Source organism: Primulina tabacum, chromosome 7, assembly GCF_025594145.1.
Source record: "Primulina tabacum isolate GXHZ01 chromosome 7, ASM2559414v2, whole genome shotgun sequence".
NCBI lineage: Eukaryota > Viridiplantae > Streptophyta > Magnoliopsida > Lamiales > Gesneriaceae > Primulina > Primulina tabacum.
Window position 1 is genome coordinate 31,312,286 of NC_134556.1, and position 21,129 is coordinate 31,333,414.

The window sequence follows — 21,129 nt, forward strand, 5'->3', positions numbered from 1 at the left end:
ATTTCATCATTTATTCAGATTAGGTCCACTTTCTTCACAAAAACCATGTCAACCCAAATTTTCCAACTAGATCCACAAGAACAACATGATGCAACTTTGTGTTTGGATATGTGGATGCAACTCGCCTTCTACAACAATTAATCCATCAATACACGAATGAAGCAGCTTACATTTAGTATTATCATGGATATAATCACGACTCACATTCTTCAAATTTGACTGTAAATAAACAATACAAGAAACGAATGATTATACAACTCCAAAGAAGGGACCAACCCAGTAGATCCACTGTGAAGCAATAATCAATCATAAGCAACAGCTCCTTCAAAAAATATCAAGAAACAAATGATTATACAGTATGTTTCAAATTGATTCACACAGAAGATGAGATATTATTCTTACTGGTCGTCCCATGCCTGTGATTTGTTGTAGGTGATGGCGGCTCCGAGGCTCCTAGCAGGGTTGATGTTGGTTCCAGTGATGGGGATGGGGATGGTGGCCAAATGAACAATAGGAAGAGGAGCCAAAAGCTGCAAAGATGATCACAAAAGTCAAGAAGTAATCTAACATCTGATCATATATTAGCTTCGACTCGACATATATCGAACAGATTAAAATACTGGGGCGGGGGGTTAAAAGTCTCTCAACCCACAAAGATCATCGTTAATTACTGCATTCTTTATCATTCAGGTGGAAGTAGGAGTGGTTTTGCAACAGTTAATTATAAAATAAAATACAATTACCAAAAACTGTTAAAACCCCTCCAGTGACCGTTTTGTTTTGCTTTTAAATTTTTTTTTTTTATAAAATACAATTTATCAATCAAAGGGAAGTAATGGGAGGAAGATTATCAAATCTGAGCCACGCTTATTGATCATTTCAAAAAACTTGCCTAAAAATCGTGAATGAGATCCATGCAATTAAAGGCGTATAGTTGGGATATTCAACTTTTAGACAATTTTTTTAAAAACAAACTCTAATGTCTTTAGAAAAATAATAAATTTTCTCCAATGACATATATCTTGATAAATTGTGTGATTTTTTTTATACAAGTCAGAACAACCAATACTGGCCCAATACAATCACCCTTGAATTGATATCATTTAAAAATCTAAAATCCAATGACAATCCATGGATACCATATTAGGTCTCTTGTGAGACAATCTCACGAATCTTTATTTGTGAGACGTGTCAACCCTACCGATATTCACGATAAAAGTAATAATCTTAGCATAAAAATTAATAATTTTTCATGGATGACCCAAATAAGATATTCGTCTCATAAAATACGACCCGTGAGACCGTCTCACACAAGTTTTTGCCTGGATTCTGTTAGCCCTATATGTTGGATCTCGATTTTCTCGTGCCCAAAATGCACCGGAAGTTTTAAAATTTTTTTTTGGTCTTGACATTCAAGATATATTTGTTTGAGCACTCGTATGATTTTAACAATTAAAACATACATATGATGTTTAGTAATTTATACATACCTTCGGTGAAAAGATTCATAAGGGTCCAACTATTCCGGAGTTAGCGGAGATAGCTCTTGGTGAATTTCCTACAAACTTTCTTTAAATTTTCTTTCTTTAATCTTCGAATCAGGTCCACGACCAGATTACTTGTTCCTCTTCTAACTTGCACTAGAACATTAGAAGAAGTTTTGCGTAGAGATCAAAAATTCGAGAGGCGGCTCAAACCCTAAACTCACTTTAGGGGTGGCCGAATTTTGGAGGAGAAGGGATGAGTGATTTTCGAAAAATACAAGGATGGAGGCTAGGGTTATGGCTTGTTTTCTCTCTTTTATAAACAAGTCATTACCTAATATCCATAATTAATATTAATGAGCTTGATTAATTAATTGAGCTAGTCCAACTAATTTAATTAATTAATCAAAGTCCATTAATAACTTTAATTATTTAGTATATTGGACTTGTACTCTCCTACAAGCCCATTAAACATACTTTCCACTATATTTAATTTAAATTCATTATAAATTCAAATTTTGAATTTATTAATTTAAATTCCCAAATACTATAAATTCAAGGAGTTGAATTTATTCTTCTCAAACTTTATAAATTCATAAATTCAACTTCTTTTATTTACTATTTAATAAATTCAACTCCTTGAATTTATTTTCTCAAAATTTAATTATCATAAATTCAACTCCTTGAATTTACTATATCATAATATAAATTCAACTTCTTGAATTTTTTCTCTCAACGGGAACAAATGATCCAGTGCTTGTGTGACCCTCAATGGTTCAGGGATACAGCTAGCCGTGAGTTCACAACTCTTTGTGATTCAGGACATAATCCTTTATTCGGGCTTACTCTAATTTGCCTCATTCCATGCACCAACATTTGATCATGAGAATATCAGAAACTATTTTCTAATTAAACCCATCGAATCATGGTAAGAGCGTCTAGTTGCATCGCCCCATGACTCCCTAGGTATTACTAATAGTTTCTTCAAGAAGCAGTCGGCTATGATTAACGTACAGTACGCTCCCTTCATCTCATATATCCCGATCGAATCTGCAACCATTGGTTAATCGAGGGTTGCATATTAATTCGATAACTATGTGATATATATAAATAGTGGCATCGCATATACTATTGGAGAACTCTTTCTCCAACGTACATCTCATACTCTGGCCAGATATTCCACGCACTATTATTTCATCAGGTCACATAGGATATCCACACCCATAGGTGAGCGGTGAATCCCCGACTACAATGCACTGGCTTCTACATGTGTCGCAATTGTACCCAATCTCGCCACCTGATGACTCTTCTGGAGCCGGTAAACGAGTCCAAGCACAGCCCTAGCATATAGAGCCTTAGTGTTGTCCCGGTTCGTAAGGACTAATGGTGTACAATCATAACCACGGACTTATCTTTTCGATGAATGATTACCACTTGGAAAGTCCGAGGGAGGCTTGTTCGGTATAATATCATATGACTGCCCATCTGAATGTTTGGACATCTCTATGACCTTACCAAGAAACGCGGTACACAACATCACAGATGCTAGTCTCGAGCTCAAGAGACCTTTATCCATGTTTTAGGCGGCTGAATCGACTAGGAACGAATTTAGAATATGCAGCGTTTACAAATGACTTTCAACGTCGAATTACGATTCATTTATATTAAAGCATAATCAAGGACTTTATCTATGCTGATTGCATGGGTATACAGATAAAGTAAAACAAAACCATAAAAAATTAAATTATATTAAAACAAAGATTGTTTATTACACTTGAGTCAATGAATTCCCTAGCCAACCGTTGGCTTGCAGGGCATCTACTCTAACAATCTCCCAATTGCCCTAGAGCCAACTACCTATAACCTTAATCTCATTGTTTCGCGATGCTTCTCAAACAATGGTCCTGGAAAGGGCTTTGTAAGTGGATCAGCAACATTATCTTCAGAGGGGACTCTTCGACCGATATGTCTCCTCTTCCCACAATCTCCCGTATGATGTGGAACTTCCTCAGTATATGTTTGGATCGCTGATGAGACCTTGGTTCCTTTGCTTGCTCAATGGCACCAGTGTTGTCGCAATACACCGGGACTGGATCAACTCCATTAGGAATAACGCCCAATTCTTCGACAAAATTTCTCATCCAAACTGCCTCTTTTGCTACAGCAGATGCATCAATGTATTCAGCTTCAGTGGTAGAATCCGCAACGGTGTCTTGCTTGGAACTTTTCCTAGAGACAGCGCACCATTTAGCATGAATACAAAACTAGAGTTCGATTTCAAATCATCTACGTCACATTGGAAGCTAGAATCAGCGTAGCCTTTCAATTTTAGTTCTCCACCCCCATAGACCATGAACAAGTTCTTAGTCCTTCTTAAGTACTTAAGAATATCTTTCACGGCCTTCCAATGCATTGGACCAGGGTTTGCCTGATATCTGCTTGTAACACTCAGAGCGTAAGAACCATCAGGACGTGTTGATATCATACCATACATGATACTACCAATGGCTGACGCATATGGAATACGTGTCATCATCTCCATCTCTTCATCAGTTTTGGGACACATAGCTTTAGATAGAGCAACACCATGACATATTGGTAAGTATCCTCTCTTGGACTCTTCCATAGAGAATCGCTTCAAAATGGTATCGATATAAGTTGCTTGGGTGACCCCCAGCATCCTCTTTGATCTATCTATATAGATTTGTATTCCCAATACATAGGATGCTTCACCCATGTCTTTCATAGAAAATTTACTTGCTAACCATACTTTAGTTGATTGCACTAATCCTACATCATTCCCAATGAGTAGGATGTCATCAACATAAATTACTAGGAATGTCACTGCACTCCCACTAACTTTCTTGTACAGGCATGGTTCCTCAGGATTCTTAGCAAAACCAAAACTCTTTGATAGTGCTATCAAATCCGAGGTTCCAACTCTTTGACGCCTGCTTGAGACCATATATTGATCTTTGAAGTTTGCATAGATTATGCTCACTTCCTACTGATGTGTATCCCTCATGTTGAGACATATAAATTTCTTTTTGATGTCTCCATTGAGGAATTCAGTATTTACATCCATTTGCCATATCTCATATTCATACCATGCTGCTATGGCTAATATCATTCTAATGGACTTAAACATAGCAACCGGTGAAAAAGTTTCCTCGTAGTCAATTCCTTGTCTTTAAGTATAACCTTTTGCAACCAGTCTTGCTTTGAAGGTCACTACCTTCCCATCCGCCCCAAGCTTTCTTCTGTAGATCCATTTGCATTCTATGGAAACGATTCCCTAAGGTTGATCCACTAATGTCCAAACTTGATTTGAATACATAGAGTCCATTTCTGACTGCATGGCTTCAAGCCATTTGGTTGAATCAGTGTCAGATATTGCTTCTTTGAAATTCATCGGATCACATCCAACACAAGGCTCATCATGGCCTTGTTCATGAAGAAGCGTATATCTTGCAAGTGGTCTAATAACCCTATTAGACCTTCTAGGAGCTTGTACTTCAACTACTGGTTGTTGTGGATTAGATTCAACTTCTACAGTTGAGGGAGTATCTTGAATTTCTTCAAGTTCTATCATCTTGCCTTTTCTATCTAATAGAAATTCTTTTTCAAAAATGTGGCATTTCTTGACACAAACACTTTTGCTTAATTGAGATGATAGAAATAATATCCAACAGAATTCTTTGGATATCCTACAAAGTAGCACAAAGTGGATCTACTATCCAATTTGTCTCCCACTGTCTGCTTCACGTAAGCAGGACATCCCTATATTCTCATGTAAGAATATTTGAGAGTTTTTCCCATCCATATCTCATATGGTGTTTTATCCACTGCTTTAGTATGGACATTATTCAACAACATTGCCGCAGTTTCAAGCGCAAAGCCCCAAAATGTTGTAGGCAATTCAGTGAATCCCATCATGGATCGAACCATGTCCATCAAGATTCGATTATGACATTCAGAAACACCATTCAATCGTGGTGTTAGTGGTGGAGTCCACTGTGAGAGAATCCAATTCTCTTTTAAATAACCCAAAAATTCAGCACTCAAGTATTCTTCATCTCGATCAAATCGAAGTGTCGTAATACTCCTTTCTAGATGTTTTCTACTTCAAATCTTAATTCTTTGAACTTTTCAAATGCTTCTGTAATATCCCGAAAAATTTGAAGGTCCACGTGAACCACATGCATCCAAGTTATTAAATTTTTTTGGTATTTTATTAAATTGTTTTAAAGTTTTAAATGCATTTGTATTTTGTTAATTTGTGTTTATATATTTTTATGCATTTTAAGCATAATTCATGCGTGGTAGAATTTAATTCATGAAATTTTAAAGGTTCGTTCATTAAAGATTTTTAAGTTTATTTCGCGCTCGAACGAGAAACGGAGACCGGATAATTTTCAGGAAAATTATTTTAATAACATGATTCATTTTTATTAATTAATATAAGATGTTTTAAAGGTATTTTTCAGGAAATGTGATTTATTGGGTATTTTTATCCGTATGATTTTAATTTTTAACGGTACGTAAATTTTATCGAATCAGGGGAATTTTTTTAGGGTTCGGCTAGTATTTTCAAAATATTTCCAAAAAGAAATATTTGTCGTGATTGTGTTTGGATTTAATGAACCTTCTTTTAAGCTTATTGAGCTTAAAACCCTATTTATTTTTAATTGAGGCCCATTAGTGCACATTTTAATTAACCTAAACTACCATTAGATTAAACCTAAACCTACCCTACACCAATTACCCTTCCCACCATCAGACAACCCCTTACCCCTTCATTATATATGTGGGTTCAGCAGCATTTCTTCTCTTGAAATACAGCTGGTTGTCTTGGTTTCAATCATTCGTGTAAATTAATCCATCCGACGCCTCTCCATTGCTCTTCTCTTCAACCTTCTCGCATAAAAGATCATCAATGCATGTTTGTATCTTCCACTTTCTCTTCATTAATCATAATTCTCCTTGTTTTCCATTCAGACACCATTATCTCGGTTTCAACAGGGAGTTTCTCTAGGAGCTTCGGTTTGCTCTTGTTCTTGCAAAAGAATTACATCCGGGTTTCCCTCTTCTTGTTTTGTTCTTCAAATCACCAAGGCACGCATTGTATTTTCGTTTCTGCATCATTCACGCTGTATATTTGTTGATGTGTGTTTATTTGTGGGTGGAATTCTCGATCCAGCCATGCACAAGGAAGATGTTCGGTGTTTGTTTATATACATGCATTCTTTATTGTTGACTCACGGTTTTTGCTCCTGTTTGTGCAAGGGGACTGTCATGTGGTGCGTTGAGGTCTGTGAGCACTGAGATGAAGAGAAATAGTAGGCAGGAAACGAGACCACACGGAGTTGAGGAAGAGTGGTTTACGTTTTGAGGTTTTGGGTTTCGTAGAGGGTAGATCGGTGGAGTTGGTTGTGGGATGGCTGAACCAGGGCAGGGATCAGACCCTGGTGGGTCTGAGTTGCGGCTCAGGAAGGCCAAGCCATCGCTGGAACCACCTGAACCACCGGCTGTGCGCACGGGAGGAGGGAAGCTCGGGTGGAGTGGTTTTTAGAAATTATTTCGGTGCTGTGTTGTAGACTGCATGGGGTTTGTGGCTTGGTCATAATAGGTTCCTTAGGGTCTGGTCTAGGTCCATGGTAGGCTGGTTCATGGCTGGTACGTCGGGTTTGGCTAGTGCGTGAATTTTTGGGAAGATAAGAGTGCTATAGTGCAAATAAGGAAGGGGCCGAACTTTAGGCGGTTTTCTGGAATTTTCAGCAATTGGTTACATTGTTTTAGGACTTTTAAGTGTTTGTAAGATGTGGTAAAAAGTTAGAAAAATTTGGTTGAGTTTCGGTTCGATTCGGGTTAAAACCATGACCCCGGTCCAAGTTTTAAAACAATTTGGTTAAGTTATGAAATGGGCTCGAGTTTACGTCTAGGAATGCTTATAAATATGTTTTGGGATATTTTTAGGAGTTTAGTAAGCTTCAGATCAAAATAACGAGTTTTGGATTTATCCGGGATTTAGTCACCACACGAAACGTTAATTAAAAGATTAATTGAAACACCTAGATTTAAGCTTAATAAAATTATGGGAAATTATATTTAAGCTCAAATAATTATTAGAAGTCTAAGTTTTTAAATTGGGAATTTTATGCTAAAGTTTGGTTTAATTCGGGATTAAAACGCATTAATATATTATAGTTAAAGATTAATTTAAAAGTCATCGATTTAAGCCAAATAAAAATATGGGAAAATTCGTGTAGGCTTAAATAATTATTTGGGACATGTTAGAGTCAATGAAATTAAGAAAATGTCAAAAAAGTGAAATTTTACATCTAGGGGCAAAACGGTAATTTTTGGGTTTCCAGAGGCAAAATGGTCATTTTGCACCCGGAGTGAGATTTTGGTCCTGGCAGCGCCCTGAGCACAAATTTACTATATTTTAAAGGTTTATGCATCATGATCACGATTTTTAAGATTTTATGAAAATATACGTTGCATGCTTGGTTTAAAGGAAAAATTACGTATATGCATATTTTTATTAAGTGGTGAATATGATGATGTTTTTGAAGGATGGGAGTTGGTTGTGACTGACGATGTATATGTATACGATGATATGATTGGATATATCATGAGGGAAAAGGCCCCAGAAGGAGCCCGTTTACGGGAGAAGGCCCCGTAGGGAGCCCGACGATCGTATTTCCATTGACATGATATGATGATATGATAGGCCAAGGCCGAGTTGACGGGTGAGAGTGTCGCTGATGTTCCCGCCGCCCAGTACTGTGGTTATACGTAGATGGATCCATCGATAGAGCTTATACGATAGAGCTGATATGAAAGTCACAACTAATGAACTGAATTCAATTAAAAAGAAAATGTATATGTATATGATGACATGAGATGACATGCTTTGATACGATATGATTTTACACGACACGTATACGTATATGATGACATGAGATGACATGCTTTGACACGATACGATTTTACACGACACGTATACGTATATGATGACATGCTTTGAAACGATACAATTTTACACGACACGTTTACGTTATGCTTTTTAATTCATGAAATATATGTTGAGTATGATATTTTTCACTGCTGTGTGCTATGTATATGTACTTGTTATTCCTGGTACAGGTGTGTTGAGTCTTTAGACTCACTAGGCGTGTATGATGCATGTGAGCTTAATGATGAGGAGACTGGAGGTGCCGAGCTCTGAGTAGGCAGACCTGGTAAGGTGACACGACCCGAGGACCACATGTGTTCCGCATTACGATTTATGAGATTGAGAGGAGATGAATATTTTCATACGTCAATGATTTTTAAGATTTTTATACGTTTATGTTCACGTATGATTTTAGACGTGTTTGGTTATTTTAAAATGCGTTATTTTTACTGACAAATATTTAAGATCATTTTTAAATGTTATATTTTTCTGTGCAGTGCATGCATGCAAAACGTTTAAATGATATTTTGAAAATGCGAGCTTTAAAAAAAAATATTTACGCACTTTTAAAAATGAGCGAGACGTTTCAGCTTCAGATTTGTGTTTCATCAAATAAACATACCCATACCTCGAATGGTCATCAGTAAAGGTAATGAAGTAGGATTGCTCATATTTTGTGCTAACACTTAGCGGGCCACAAATTTCTGTGTGGATCAAATCAAGTAGACTACGCGCACGTTCCACGTTTTCATTGAATGGAGTCTTAGTCATTTTTCTTTTTAGACAGGACTTACAAGTAGGTAGAGAATTTATCTCTGACAAGTCAAACATGTCTTCTCCCACTTTTTTGTGCATCTTTCTTTCGAAATTGTGACCTAGTCTGGCATGCCATATTTGTGCGGGATTTAGATCATCTAACTTTCTTTTGTTTGTTGTTGAAATCCTGTTTACTTTGGACATTCACTTATCATTTCCAAAACATTTCTGGCCCATAAAATTTCTTATGTCCATTCTTCTTGCAGTGAAACAAATATGTTTTGACTTATCAAGCTTTGTGGGCTCTTTAAGTATCCTTCGAAGTTTGCCTCTTATTGGGTTTATTTTCTTGTGAGGGGCAAAACATTTCTTTCCGTTACCTTGTGAGCCATTTTTCATCCTGATGAGAGGCCCATTAGAAAAACAACATTTTCATGTTTTATGGTGATCTCATAAGTCATAAACGTATTGACTAACTCTTCAAGACTATCATCTATCTTATTCAAATTGAATTTCACCATAAAACCCGTCAAATGAGGAAGAGAATGACAATAAATTGATGTCATCAATTAACTCTTTAGAAATCACGTATTCCAGGCCCACCACATTCTCAATAAGCCCAGTCATATGTACACCATGCTCATGGGTCAAAACCCCATCTTGCATGCGTGTAGTCATGAGCTCTTTGAAAGTGGTGTGCATCATTTTATGAGTTTCATGCACCATGCAACTTTTGTACGTGCATTCGAATGTCAGCAGCATTCATCATTTCCTCAAACTTTCTCTACAATTCATATGACATAAAAGCGAGCATGTTATACTTTAGCTTGCATACTATGGTCCTACCATCTTGCATGCTTTGTCAGTTTAGCATGACTGACAATAGTGTGTGCCATTTTCTCCGAATTCGGAACAATTTTTCCAACCAGTCTTGAAAATTAGATTCGGTTAGCTTGTTAATAACCAAAATGGATTACGTGACGAAATCAAAAATATACTGATATGGAAACAGAATAATGGTTGCTGATTATTTTAAAATAATTTTAAGATATAAAATATGGATTTCATTTTATAAATTTTCCTCTCACTATTTTGACATTTTCACCACCCTCTGATGAAAAAGGAAAATCGTATTTTCTTAGTGGACACGTAAAGTCCAATTAGCCAATTATAATCCCGAATAATATCAGCCAATTATAATTTCTAAAAAGTAGAATCCAATTGCATCCATATGCAACCTCCGCATTTTTTGTCTCACGTTTAATAAGGACCCAATAATATGACGCCGTTTATTTTCGCGTGTCAAACCGACCCATCAATATTGAATTGTAGTGGACGATCGCCATGAGTTTCCCTAATAATATGAGCCGAATTCATGGGAGTTCCACTCAATTCACATCATATGTCCGGTGGAAGTCACAACTTTCCGGCGTTCAGGCCTCCCCAATAACATGAGCAAGACAATGTCCGCGGGTAGCGATCAACATGCAACTACAATTGATGGAAGGCAAGAAAAAATTAAACTCTTTTAATTTTTACTTTTGTGGTTAGATATAAATTTTGAATCTTATTCAAAATGAGGGATTTTAATTTTAAAATTATTTCATCATTTTAATTTAAAATCGTGTGTCACGAGTTTGTATGTTTGCCGGATTCATGCAACTATATTATTTAATAATATACATACATGCATACTACTAATATCAAATATTAAAAAAATGAATAAAAAAGTAAAATATCCTAACACACACCTAACACATTGGTCAAGGCTTTCGATCATCCTTCATGCATTTAATATCAAATATTAACATCAATTTAATTAAATAAATTTAATTAATTGATAAATCATGTATCTAATAATTTTATTACTAACCACCACAATTATTAAAGAATTTAATAAATTAAATAAACACTTTTATTTAATTTCCAATTAATTCAATAATAATTGATTTATTGTAAAACTCACTTTTAACATAAATAATTAAAATCATATCTAATTATTTATTTTACAAGAAATTTATTAATTTTTCAAAAATTAATTTTTCAAAAAAATAAATTGAACTAATTTGCATAAGATATCAATTTAATCCAAAGTTTTGAAAAATCAGAAAATTGCACCTTAGGCCCAAACAATTCAATCCTAATAATCAGAACAGAGCTCGAGACCTTCCCGGGCAGCTGTCCGATCGTATCGGGCACCGGCGGGAGTGCGCAGGTGTGCCGAACGCCACTCGCACGCTGCGCGCTGGCGTGCCGGATGCGCGCGTGCCACGCGCTGGCGTGCCCCACGCCGTGCGCGCACGCTGTGTGCTGGCGTGCCAGACGTCGGACGCGTGCGCTGCGTGCTGGCGTGCTAGACGCCGCACGCCCACTGCGCACCACCGTGCGCGGCCCTGCACGCACGGACTGCCCGGAAGAGTTCCGAGCATATTCGAAAAATATATATATTTTTTATTTCTGGAAAAATAAAATTTTTTTATGGTGCAAAAATTTTATAAAAATTTTCTTTTGTGTGGTTAGAAACAAATTATTTAATATAATTTAAAACCATATGATTTAGAAAACCTGGCTCTGATACAACTGTTGGATCTCGATTTTCTCGTGCCCAAAACGCGGCGGAAGTTTTAAATTTTTTTTGGTCTTGACATTCAAGATATATTTATTTGTGAACTCGTATAGTTTTAACAATTAAAACATACATAGTATGTTTAGTAATTTATACCTTCGGTGAAAAGATTCATAAGGCTCCAACTACTCCGGGGTTAGCGGATATAGCTCTTGATGAATTCTCTACGAACTTTCTTTAATCTTCGAATCAGGTCCACGACCAGATTACTTGTTCTTCTTCTAACTTGCGTTAGAAAATTATAAGAAGTTTTGCGTAGAGATAAAAAATTCGAGAGGCGGCTCAAACCCTAAACTTATTTTAGGGGTGGCCGAATTTTGGAAGAGAAGGGAGGAGTGATTTTCGAAAAATACAAGGATGGAGGCTAGGGTTATGGCTTGTTTTCTCCCTTTTGAATTTATTAATTTAAATTCCCTAATATTATAAATTCAACTACTTGAATTTATTCTCCTCAAATTTTATAAATTCATAAATTTAACTTCTTGAATTTACTATTTACTAAATTCAACTCCTTGAATTTATTTTTCTCAAAATTTAATTATCATAAATTCAACTCCTTGAATTTACGACATCATAATATAAATTCAACTTCTTGAATTTATTCTCTCAACGGGAACAAATGATCCACTGTTTGTGTGACCTTCAATGGTTCAGGGATACCCGTGAGTTCACAACTCTTTGTGATTCAGGACATAATCTTTTATTCGGGCTTACTCTAATTTGCCATATTCCATGCACCAACATTTGATCATGAGAATGTCAGAAAGTATTTTCTGATTAAACCCATCGAATCTTAGTAAGAGCGTCTAGTAGCATCGCCCTATGACTCCCTAGGTATCAATGATAGTGCCTGCAAGTACCAGTCGGTTATGATTAACGTACAGTACGGTCTCTTCATCTCATATATCCCGATCGAATATGCAACCATTGGTTCATTGATGGTTGCATAGTAATTCGATAACTCTGTGATAATATAAATAGTGGCATCACATGTACTATTGGAGAACTCCTTCTCCAACGTACATCTCATACTATGGCCAGAGATTCCACGCACTATTATTTCATCACATCACATAGGATATCCACAGCCGTAGGTTAGCGCTGAATCCCCCATTGCAATGCACTGGATCCTACATGTGTCGCAACTGAAAGGGGATCGATTAAGGTGCTTGCTTGCGCAACGGAAGTTTCAAATTTATTTTTCAAGCAAGAAAATGAAGCACCCTAAACTATAGTGTATAGCAAATACAATAAACACAAAATGACATTCATAGGGTATTTTTAGAAATTCTTACCTATCAATCTCTTAAGATTGATTATTGCTCCAATTAAGATGTAAACACCTTAGCTATTAAATGGTAGACATTTCTAAAAGCTTCCAATGAGCACTCATTGCTCAAAAATTAAGCCCACCACCAACAAGAAAGATCCCTCCAATTTTGCACTTGAAAAATTGGAGGATTTTTCTTTGAGAAGAGGGTGCAATCTTCAACAATTGAAGAACAAAAAATGGAGGAGAATTACATTCAAAATTTCGGCCATCATTCTTAGGAGAGAAGGGGATACACTTTTCTTGGTTATGTAAAAAGTTAAAGTGTGTCCCAAAGGCATGCATCCCTATTGACTCAAAAAGTTGTCTCCAATCTTTCATCTTCCAAGCATGCAATTTGTTTGGGCTTGTAACAATTACAAAGCCCATGGACTTTAATTTAAATATTTCAAACATATGTGAGACCATTTAAATCTTACTTGATTTTACTCAAACCCACTAGTTGAATAATTATTTCTAATTGGGCTCTACAAGGCCCAATGTTGTTTAATTAATTCGACACTTGAATTAATTTAATTATTTGGACACTACTAGGTCCACTAGTGTTTAATTAATTCAACACTTGAATTAATTTAATTTAGTCCATAATAATGTATGAAAATCACAGTTTTCAAATATATTATTTATTTGGCCAACTTTTAATTTAGGAACACTTCCTCAAATTAAAAGTTACATTCTCCTTATAGAAGTCATACTTCTATTTTTATTTGCGCTTATAAACTCCTTTATAAGCCGTTCAACAGATTGAACTACTTTACTTCTCAACGAGATCTATAAAGTTAGCAATTGTGTGGTCCTCAATGGTTCATTGATACAACTAGCCGTGGGTTCACATCTCCATGTGATTCGGGACTAAACATGTCCTTATATGAGCATACCACAATTGCTCCATTCTTACTTATCAACTCCTTGATAATAAGAACGTCAAAACTCAAGTCTGATAATACCCAACCAATCATGTTAAACACCTAGCAACATCGCTTACATGATTCCCTAGGTATCAAATGATAGTGCCTGCAAGAACCATTCAATTATGGTTAGCGTACAGTACGGTCCCTTCAACTCATATATCCCGATCGATTCGACAACTATTGGTATATCGAGAGCTGTCAAAGAATCGATACTATATGTCATATCGTAGTTGCCTCGATGGTGTAATCTAAGAAACTCCTTTTTTAATTACCACCATACTCTGATCAGAGATTTCAAACTACATACACATAGGATATCCATACCCGAAGGTAAGCGGTTAATCCTTGACTACAATGCATCGACTCCCATATGTTTCGACAAAACACCCAACCTTGCCACCTGATGACCCCATATGAGTCGGTAAACAAGTCAAAGTGCAATGCTAGCATATAGAATCTCAATGTTGTCCCGGGTCATAAGGACTAATAGAGTGTACAACCATAAACTAGGACATTTCCACTCGATAAGTGAGAACCACTTGGAAAGTTCTTTATGGAGGGTTGTTCAGTGCACTCTACAAGGAGCACCTATCTGCATGTTCGAACATCACAATGTCCCCTACCAATGAAACATGGTACTCACATCGCAGATACTAGTCTCGAACTCGAGCGGCCTATATCGTTCTTAGCGACGGCTGAATCGACTAGGAACTGTTTAGAATATATAGTATTCCAAATAAGAGTTTCATGATACTCATCATATGAGCATCTCATATTCTTTCTACTATTTGTATATTCAAGGACTTTATCTATGCAACTAGTGTTAGAGTAGGTGCCCGGCAAGCCAACTTATGGCTTGGGCTTTATTGACTCTAATGTAAAACAATCTTTATTTTAATAATATTTTACGATTTTATTCGTTTATGGCATTATACTTTATCTGTATACCAATGCAAGCTGCATAGATAAAGTCCTTGAATATACAATAGGTACCATGAGGTCTGCGTCTCAACGTAAGATCATGAAACTCATTAGGAAGCGTACCGTATATTCTAAATAGGTTCCTAGTCGATTTAGCCGCCTAAAACAAGGATAAAGGTCGCTCGAGCTCGAGACTAGCAACTGTGGAGTAAACACCATGTTTCATTGGTAAGGGCATAGAGATGTCCATTCACACAGATGGGTGATCATATGATGATGCACTGAACAACCCTCCCTCGGACTGTCCAAGTGGTTCTCACTTATCGAGTGGAATAGTCCGTAGTTATGGTTGTACACCATTAGTCCTTTGACCCGGGACAATGTAAGGGCTATACATACTAGCATGCACTTTGATCCGTTTACCGACTCCATCGAGGGTCATCAGGTGGCGAGGTTGGGTGTAGTTTCGAAATACGTAGGAGCAAATACATTGTAGTCGGGGATTCACTGTTTACTTACGGGTAAAGATATCCTATGTGGTCTGATGAGTCAATAGTGCAAGGAATCTCTGGCCGGAGTAAGACATGTGCAGTTTGGAAAGGTGTTTCCTTAGTTGCGCATACCATGACACTATTACTCAAAGATAAATCACATCGCTGTCGAATTCATATGAAACTCTCGATATACCAATGGTTGCAGATTCGATCGGGATATATGTGTTGAAGGGACCGTACTGTACGCTAACCATGACTAAAGGTTCTTGCAGGCACTATCAGTGATTCCTAAGGGATTATGGGGCGATGCTACTAGACGCTCTTACCATGATCCGATGGGTGCAATCAGAAATGAGTTTTGACATTCTTGATCAAGGAGTTGATGAAAAGAATGGGGTTAACTAGGGTAAACCCGAATAAGAATAAATGTTATTCTGAATCACATGGAGATGTGAACCCACGGCTAGCTGTATCCCTGAACCATTGAGGGTCACACAAGCATCGGATTCTGTGTTCCCGTTGAGATAGTCAAATTTCAAAGAGTTGGAATTTGACGACTATAGTTTGATGGAGATCAAACAGGAAGCTTATAAAGGAGTTTATGAGCTGATTCCATAGGATGGAAGAAGTGGAAGTTAGCATGATTGCTAAATAAGGAAGGAGAGTAGAACTGCCTGTTTTGTGAAGAGTTCACTAAAATTGGCAGCTTCCAAATATGGTAACTTCCATATATGGTAAGTTCCAAATTTGGTAAATGAAAATTTTGATCTTCGAAATTTTCAATTTTCATTATATGAACAAGATTTGTATCCTTGATACATCAGCGCTCTCGGATCGTCGATCGGAGTTATAATGAGTTCGGAATCATTTTTTTTAGTGAATTTGGAATTTACTAATTAAATGATTGTGCTAGTAGTGGTGACTACTAACATGCACAAATTCTCATATATGTTCTAGAGGAGTCTAGAATTAAACTAACCAAGAAGTTAATTTATAAATTAAATAATGGTTATTTAATTTAATTAATATACATATATATATTTTATATTGTGATATAAAATATGTGTAGATGGTATTATTATATCATGTATTATTAAAGTTAATAAATACATTATATAATAATTATATGAGAGTTTTAATATAATGAAGTTATTAGAGTCCTTGTGGGAGAGGGACTCCTAATTGGATTAGGAGTCTCACTCTATATATATATACCACAAGGACTCATAACAACTAACCTAATTTTGCACACAAAAGGAAAAGAAAAACTCTCCTCCCTAGAAAGAAAACACACGGCCACCAAAGAAAAAAAAAAGGGAAAAATTTGTTGGTTTATGGTTTTTTCTTCCATCGTCACACCTTCTCCGTCTTTTGGAAATTTGGAGATTACAATCTCAACGCAAGAATTGTTTGGAATTACTAGTGCAATCCAAACAAAGAACTCAGTTTCTGATCGTGGACCCAATTAGACGATAAAAGGAGAAGAGCCGTTCGTAGGGATTTACAAGAAGGGCTATATCCGTCTCAAACCGGAATAGTTTGGAGTCCAGCGTTAAGAATGCAAAGGTATAATTCTAAAACACCCTATGAATGTTTTTAAACACACGACGCCCAAGAACAAAATTTTTAAACTTCCGCTGCGTCTTGGGTGCGAGAATACGATGTCCCAACAGTGGTATCAGAGCCGGTAATTCTCAATCGTGTGTTTTAATTAAATTGTGTTGAGTTTAGTATTTCTAACCGCGTAAGAATTTTTATGAAAAACGCCCCTAAAAATTATTTTTGAAAAATCAGTTTTTGAAAAAAAAAATTTTGGGTCTGCCCGGAACTGTTCCGGGCAGACTGGCGCGCAGCGCGCTCGCCAGCGCTCGATCTGATCAGGCAGCGGGCGGGCGGCGCGGGCGGGTGCCCGGGAACGTCTCAGGCACCTTGTTGGGTCGTGGGCTTGAATTGTTCGGGCCCGGGGGCGATTTTCTGATTTTTTTAAAATTTTGGGTTAAATTGATATTTTATGAAAATACGGACGATTTTACCCCTACAATAATTTTTATAAAATCAATTTCTTACAAAATAAATAATTGAAATATGATTTTAATTATTTATGGTAAAAGGTGTTTTACAAAAAATTTAATTATTTGAAATTAAATAAAAGTGTTTATTTAATTTGATAATTATGGCGGTTAGTGATAATTTACGAGATACACGATTTCTTGATAATATGTGATATTATCGGATTTATATAATATATGATATTATATATTAAAAGGATGATCGAGAGCCATGACCAATTTGCTAGGTGTATGTTAGGTTTTTACATGTTGTAATTTTTAATTATTTGATAATTATAAAGTGGGCTTGGTTTATGGTCCGTTCCACCCCTGAAATTTGTATCCCAATGAGCCATGGATATTTAATGTAAATATTATAATTAGTGGGAGATCAAGATTTGAAGACGGTGGGCTCGAGATCCTCGAAAGGAGTTTTGAAGATCGAAGACATGTAAATTTTGGAAGCTTATGTAATAGTTGCATTTGCATCCCTACATTTCCCTAGGCTATGGACATGGATCCGTATGTGGCTCGTACGGATCAATTAGCTCTCGGTTATCGATCATCCTTTATTATTATCTACGATGTATGTGATATATTCTAAATAATATGTATGTGCGTTATTATTAATATAATGACAAGAGTTGCATGAATCCGGCAATCATACAAACAATCATGGCACGAGTTTTTTAAAATTAATGATGAGACAAATTTTTAAAATTAAAATCCCTCATTTTGGATGAGATCCAAAATTTAAATCAAGCCCATTAAAAGGATAATTAAAGGAAAGTTTAATAATTCCTTGCCTTCCATCAACGGTGGTTGCATGATGAACGCTACCCGCGGTCAGTGTCTGGCTCATATTATTAGGGAGGCCTGGACGCCGGAAAGCTGTGACTTCCACTGACATATTTGATGTGAACTACGTGGAACTCCCATGACTTCGGCTCATATTATTGGGGGATCTCATGGCGACCGTCCATTAAGGTTCAACATTGATGGGCCGGGCTCAACACGTGAAGAGAAAGGGGATCATATTATTGGACCCTCCTCAAACGTGAGGCAAAATTACGTAAGGGTTGCAAGGAGTTGCAATTGGGATCTACCTTTTGGAAGTTATGATTGGCTGATATTATTCGTGATCATAATTTCGCAATTGGGCCTTGCGTACTCACTAAGGAAATTGGATTTCCCGTTTGTTACCAGAGGGTGATGAATATGTCAAAATAGTGGGAGGCAATTCGTAAAAACAAAAGACCATATTTTACGTCTTACAAAATATTTTAAAATAGTCGATAACGTTTATTCTGTTTTCATATCAGTATATTTACGATTTCGTCACGTAATCCATTTCTATCATTAAAACAAGCTAACCGAACACTAATTTTCAAGATTGGCTGAGAAAATTGTTATAAATTCGGAGAGAATAGCATACACACTAATGTCAGTCTTGCTGAACTGACAAAGCATGCAAGATGATAGGACCATAGTATGCAAGCTAAAGTGTTATATGCTCGCGCCTATGTCAAATAAACTGTAGAGACAGTTTGAGGAAATATTGAATGCTGCTGACATTCGAATAACACATGCATGAGTTGCATGGTGCATGAAACTCGCATAATGATGCACACTACTTTCAAGGAGCTCATGACCACACGTATGCAAGATGAGGCTCTTGCCCATGAGCATGGTGTATGTATGATTGGGCCTATTGAGAAGGTGGTGGGCCTGAAATTTGACAAAGCCCGATAATTTAGAACATGTATGTTTCACTACTAGAAGCCTGTACATAAGAAATTATTTGGGCCAGAAATGTTTTGGCAATGATAAGTGAATGTCCAAGTAAACACGATTTCAACGATAACCAAAAGAAAACAAGATAGTCTAAACCAAACACATTTGTGGCACGTTAGGCTAGGACATATTTCCCAAAGAATGATGCACAAGCTAGTGGAAGAGGGCATGTTTGACTCGTCAGACATAAACTTTCTAGAGACGTGTGAGTTCTGTCTGAAAGGAAAAATGACCAAGGCCCCTTTCCTAGGGAAAGTGGAACGTGCACATGATCTGTTGGATTTGATCCATACAGATATGTGTGGCCCGCTAATTGTTAGCACGAGATTTGGCCTTTTCTACTTCATTACTTTACCGATGACCATTCGAGGTTTGGGTATGTGTACTTAATGAAATACAAGTCTGAAGCCTTTGAAAAGATCAAAGAATTTAGAGAAGAAGTAGAGAAACAATTAGGAAAGAGTATTAAAACACTACGATTAGATCGAGGTGGAGAATACTTGAGTATTGAGTTTCAAGACTACCTTAAAGAGAATGAGATTCTCTCACAGTGGACTCCGCCTGCTACACCCTAGTTGAGGTGTGTCAAAATGTCGTAATCGGACACTGATGGACATTGTACGATTTATGACGGAATTCACTGAGTTGCCGCCATCCCTGTGAGGATATGCGCTTGAAACAGCGGCAAGGTTGTTGAATCAAGTCCATACAAAGGCAGTGGATAAAACTCCATATGTGATACGGATGGGAAAGCTGCCCAAATATTCTTACCTAAGAATATGGGGATGCCCTGCTTACGTGAAGCAGACAGTGGGAGACAAATTGGATAGTAGAGCCAATTTGTGCTACTTTGTAGGATATCCAAAGAACTCTATTGGATATTACTTCTATTATCCCAGTGAAACAAAGTTGTTTGTTTCAAGGAATGCCACCTTCTTACAGAAGGATTTTCTATTAGATAGAAAAGGCAGGATGACAGAACTCGATGAGATTCGAGAACCACCCACTACGCAAGTAGTAGAATCCACACCCCAACAGCCAATCAAAGAAACACAAGCTCTAAGAAGATCCGAAAGGATCTCGAGGCCGCCTAATAGGTTGAGCCTGCTTCTTGAAGAGGACCAAGGTGAGCCCATTCCTGGATGTGATCCAAGAAATTTCAAGGAAGCATTGTCTGATGCCGATTCATCTAAATGGCTTGAAGCTATGCAGTCCGAAATGGACTCCATGTATTCGAACCAAGTATGGTCCTTAGTAGATCCACCTGAGGGAATTGTTCCCATAGGATGCAAATGGATTTACATAAGGAAATTTGGAGCGGATGGGAAGGTGGTGACCTTCAAAGCTAGATTGGTAGCAAAAGGATATACTCAAAGGCAAGGTGTTGACTATGAGGAAACCTTTTCTCCAGTCGCAATGTTCAAGTCCATTAGGATACTGCTAGCCATAGCAGCATGGTATGACTATGAAATATGGCAAATGGATGTGAAGACAGCGTTCCTTAATGGGGAGATTAAGGAAGAGATTTACATGTCTCAACCTGAAGGATTCACATTAGTAGGAAGTGAGCATAAAGTATGCAAACTTCAGAGATCCATTTATGGACTCAAACAGGCATCAAAGAGCTGGAACCTCATATTTGACAACACTATCAAAGAGTTTGATTTTTTCAAAAATCCCGAGGAACCTTGTGTATACCAGAAAGTTAGTGGGAGTGTAGTGACATTCCTAGTGCTTTATGTTGATGACATACTACTCATTGGTAACAATGTAGGGATGTTGCAGTCAACTAAAGTATGGTTAG

The 21,129-nt window shown here is 37.0% G+C and overlaps 1 long non-coding RNA gene across 1 annotated transcript in view; it reads right to left on the reverse strand.

Moving 5' to 3' along the window:
• Positions 1 to 407: 407 nt before the first annotated feature.
• Positions 408 to 21,129, reverse strand: part of LOC142550864 (uncharacterized) — a 34,095-nt gene continuing 13,373 nt past the window's right edge. Inside the window, exon 3 of the long non-coding RNA XR_012821436.1 lies at positions 408 to 530. This is a non-coding gene — a long non-coding RNA (uncharacterized LOC142550864). The remainder of the gene's footprint in view (positions 531 to 21,129) is intronic.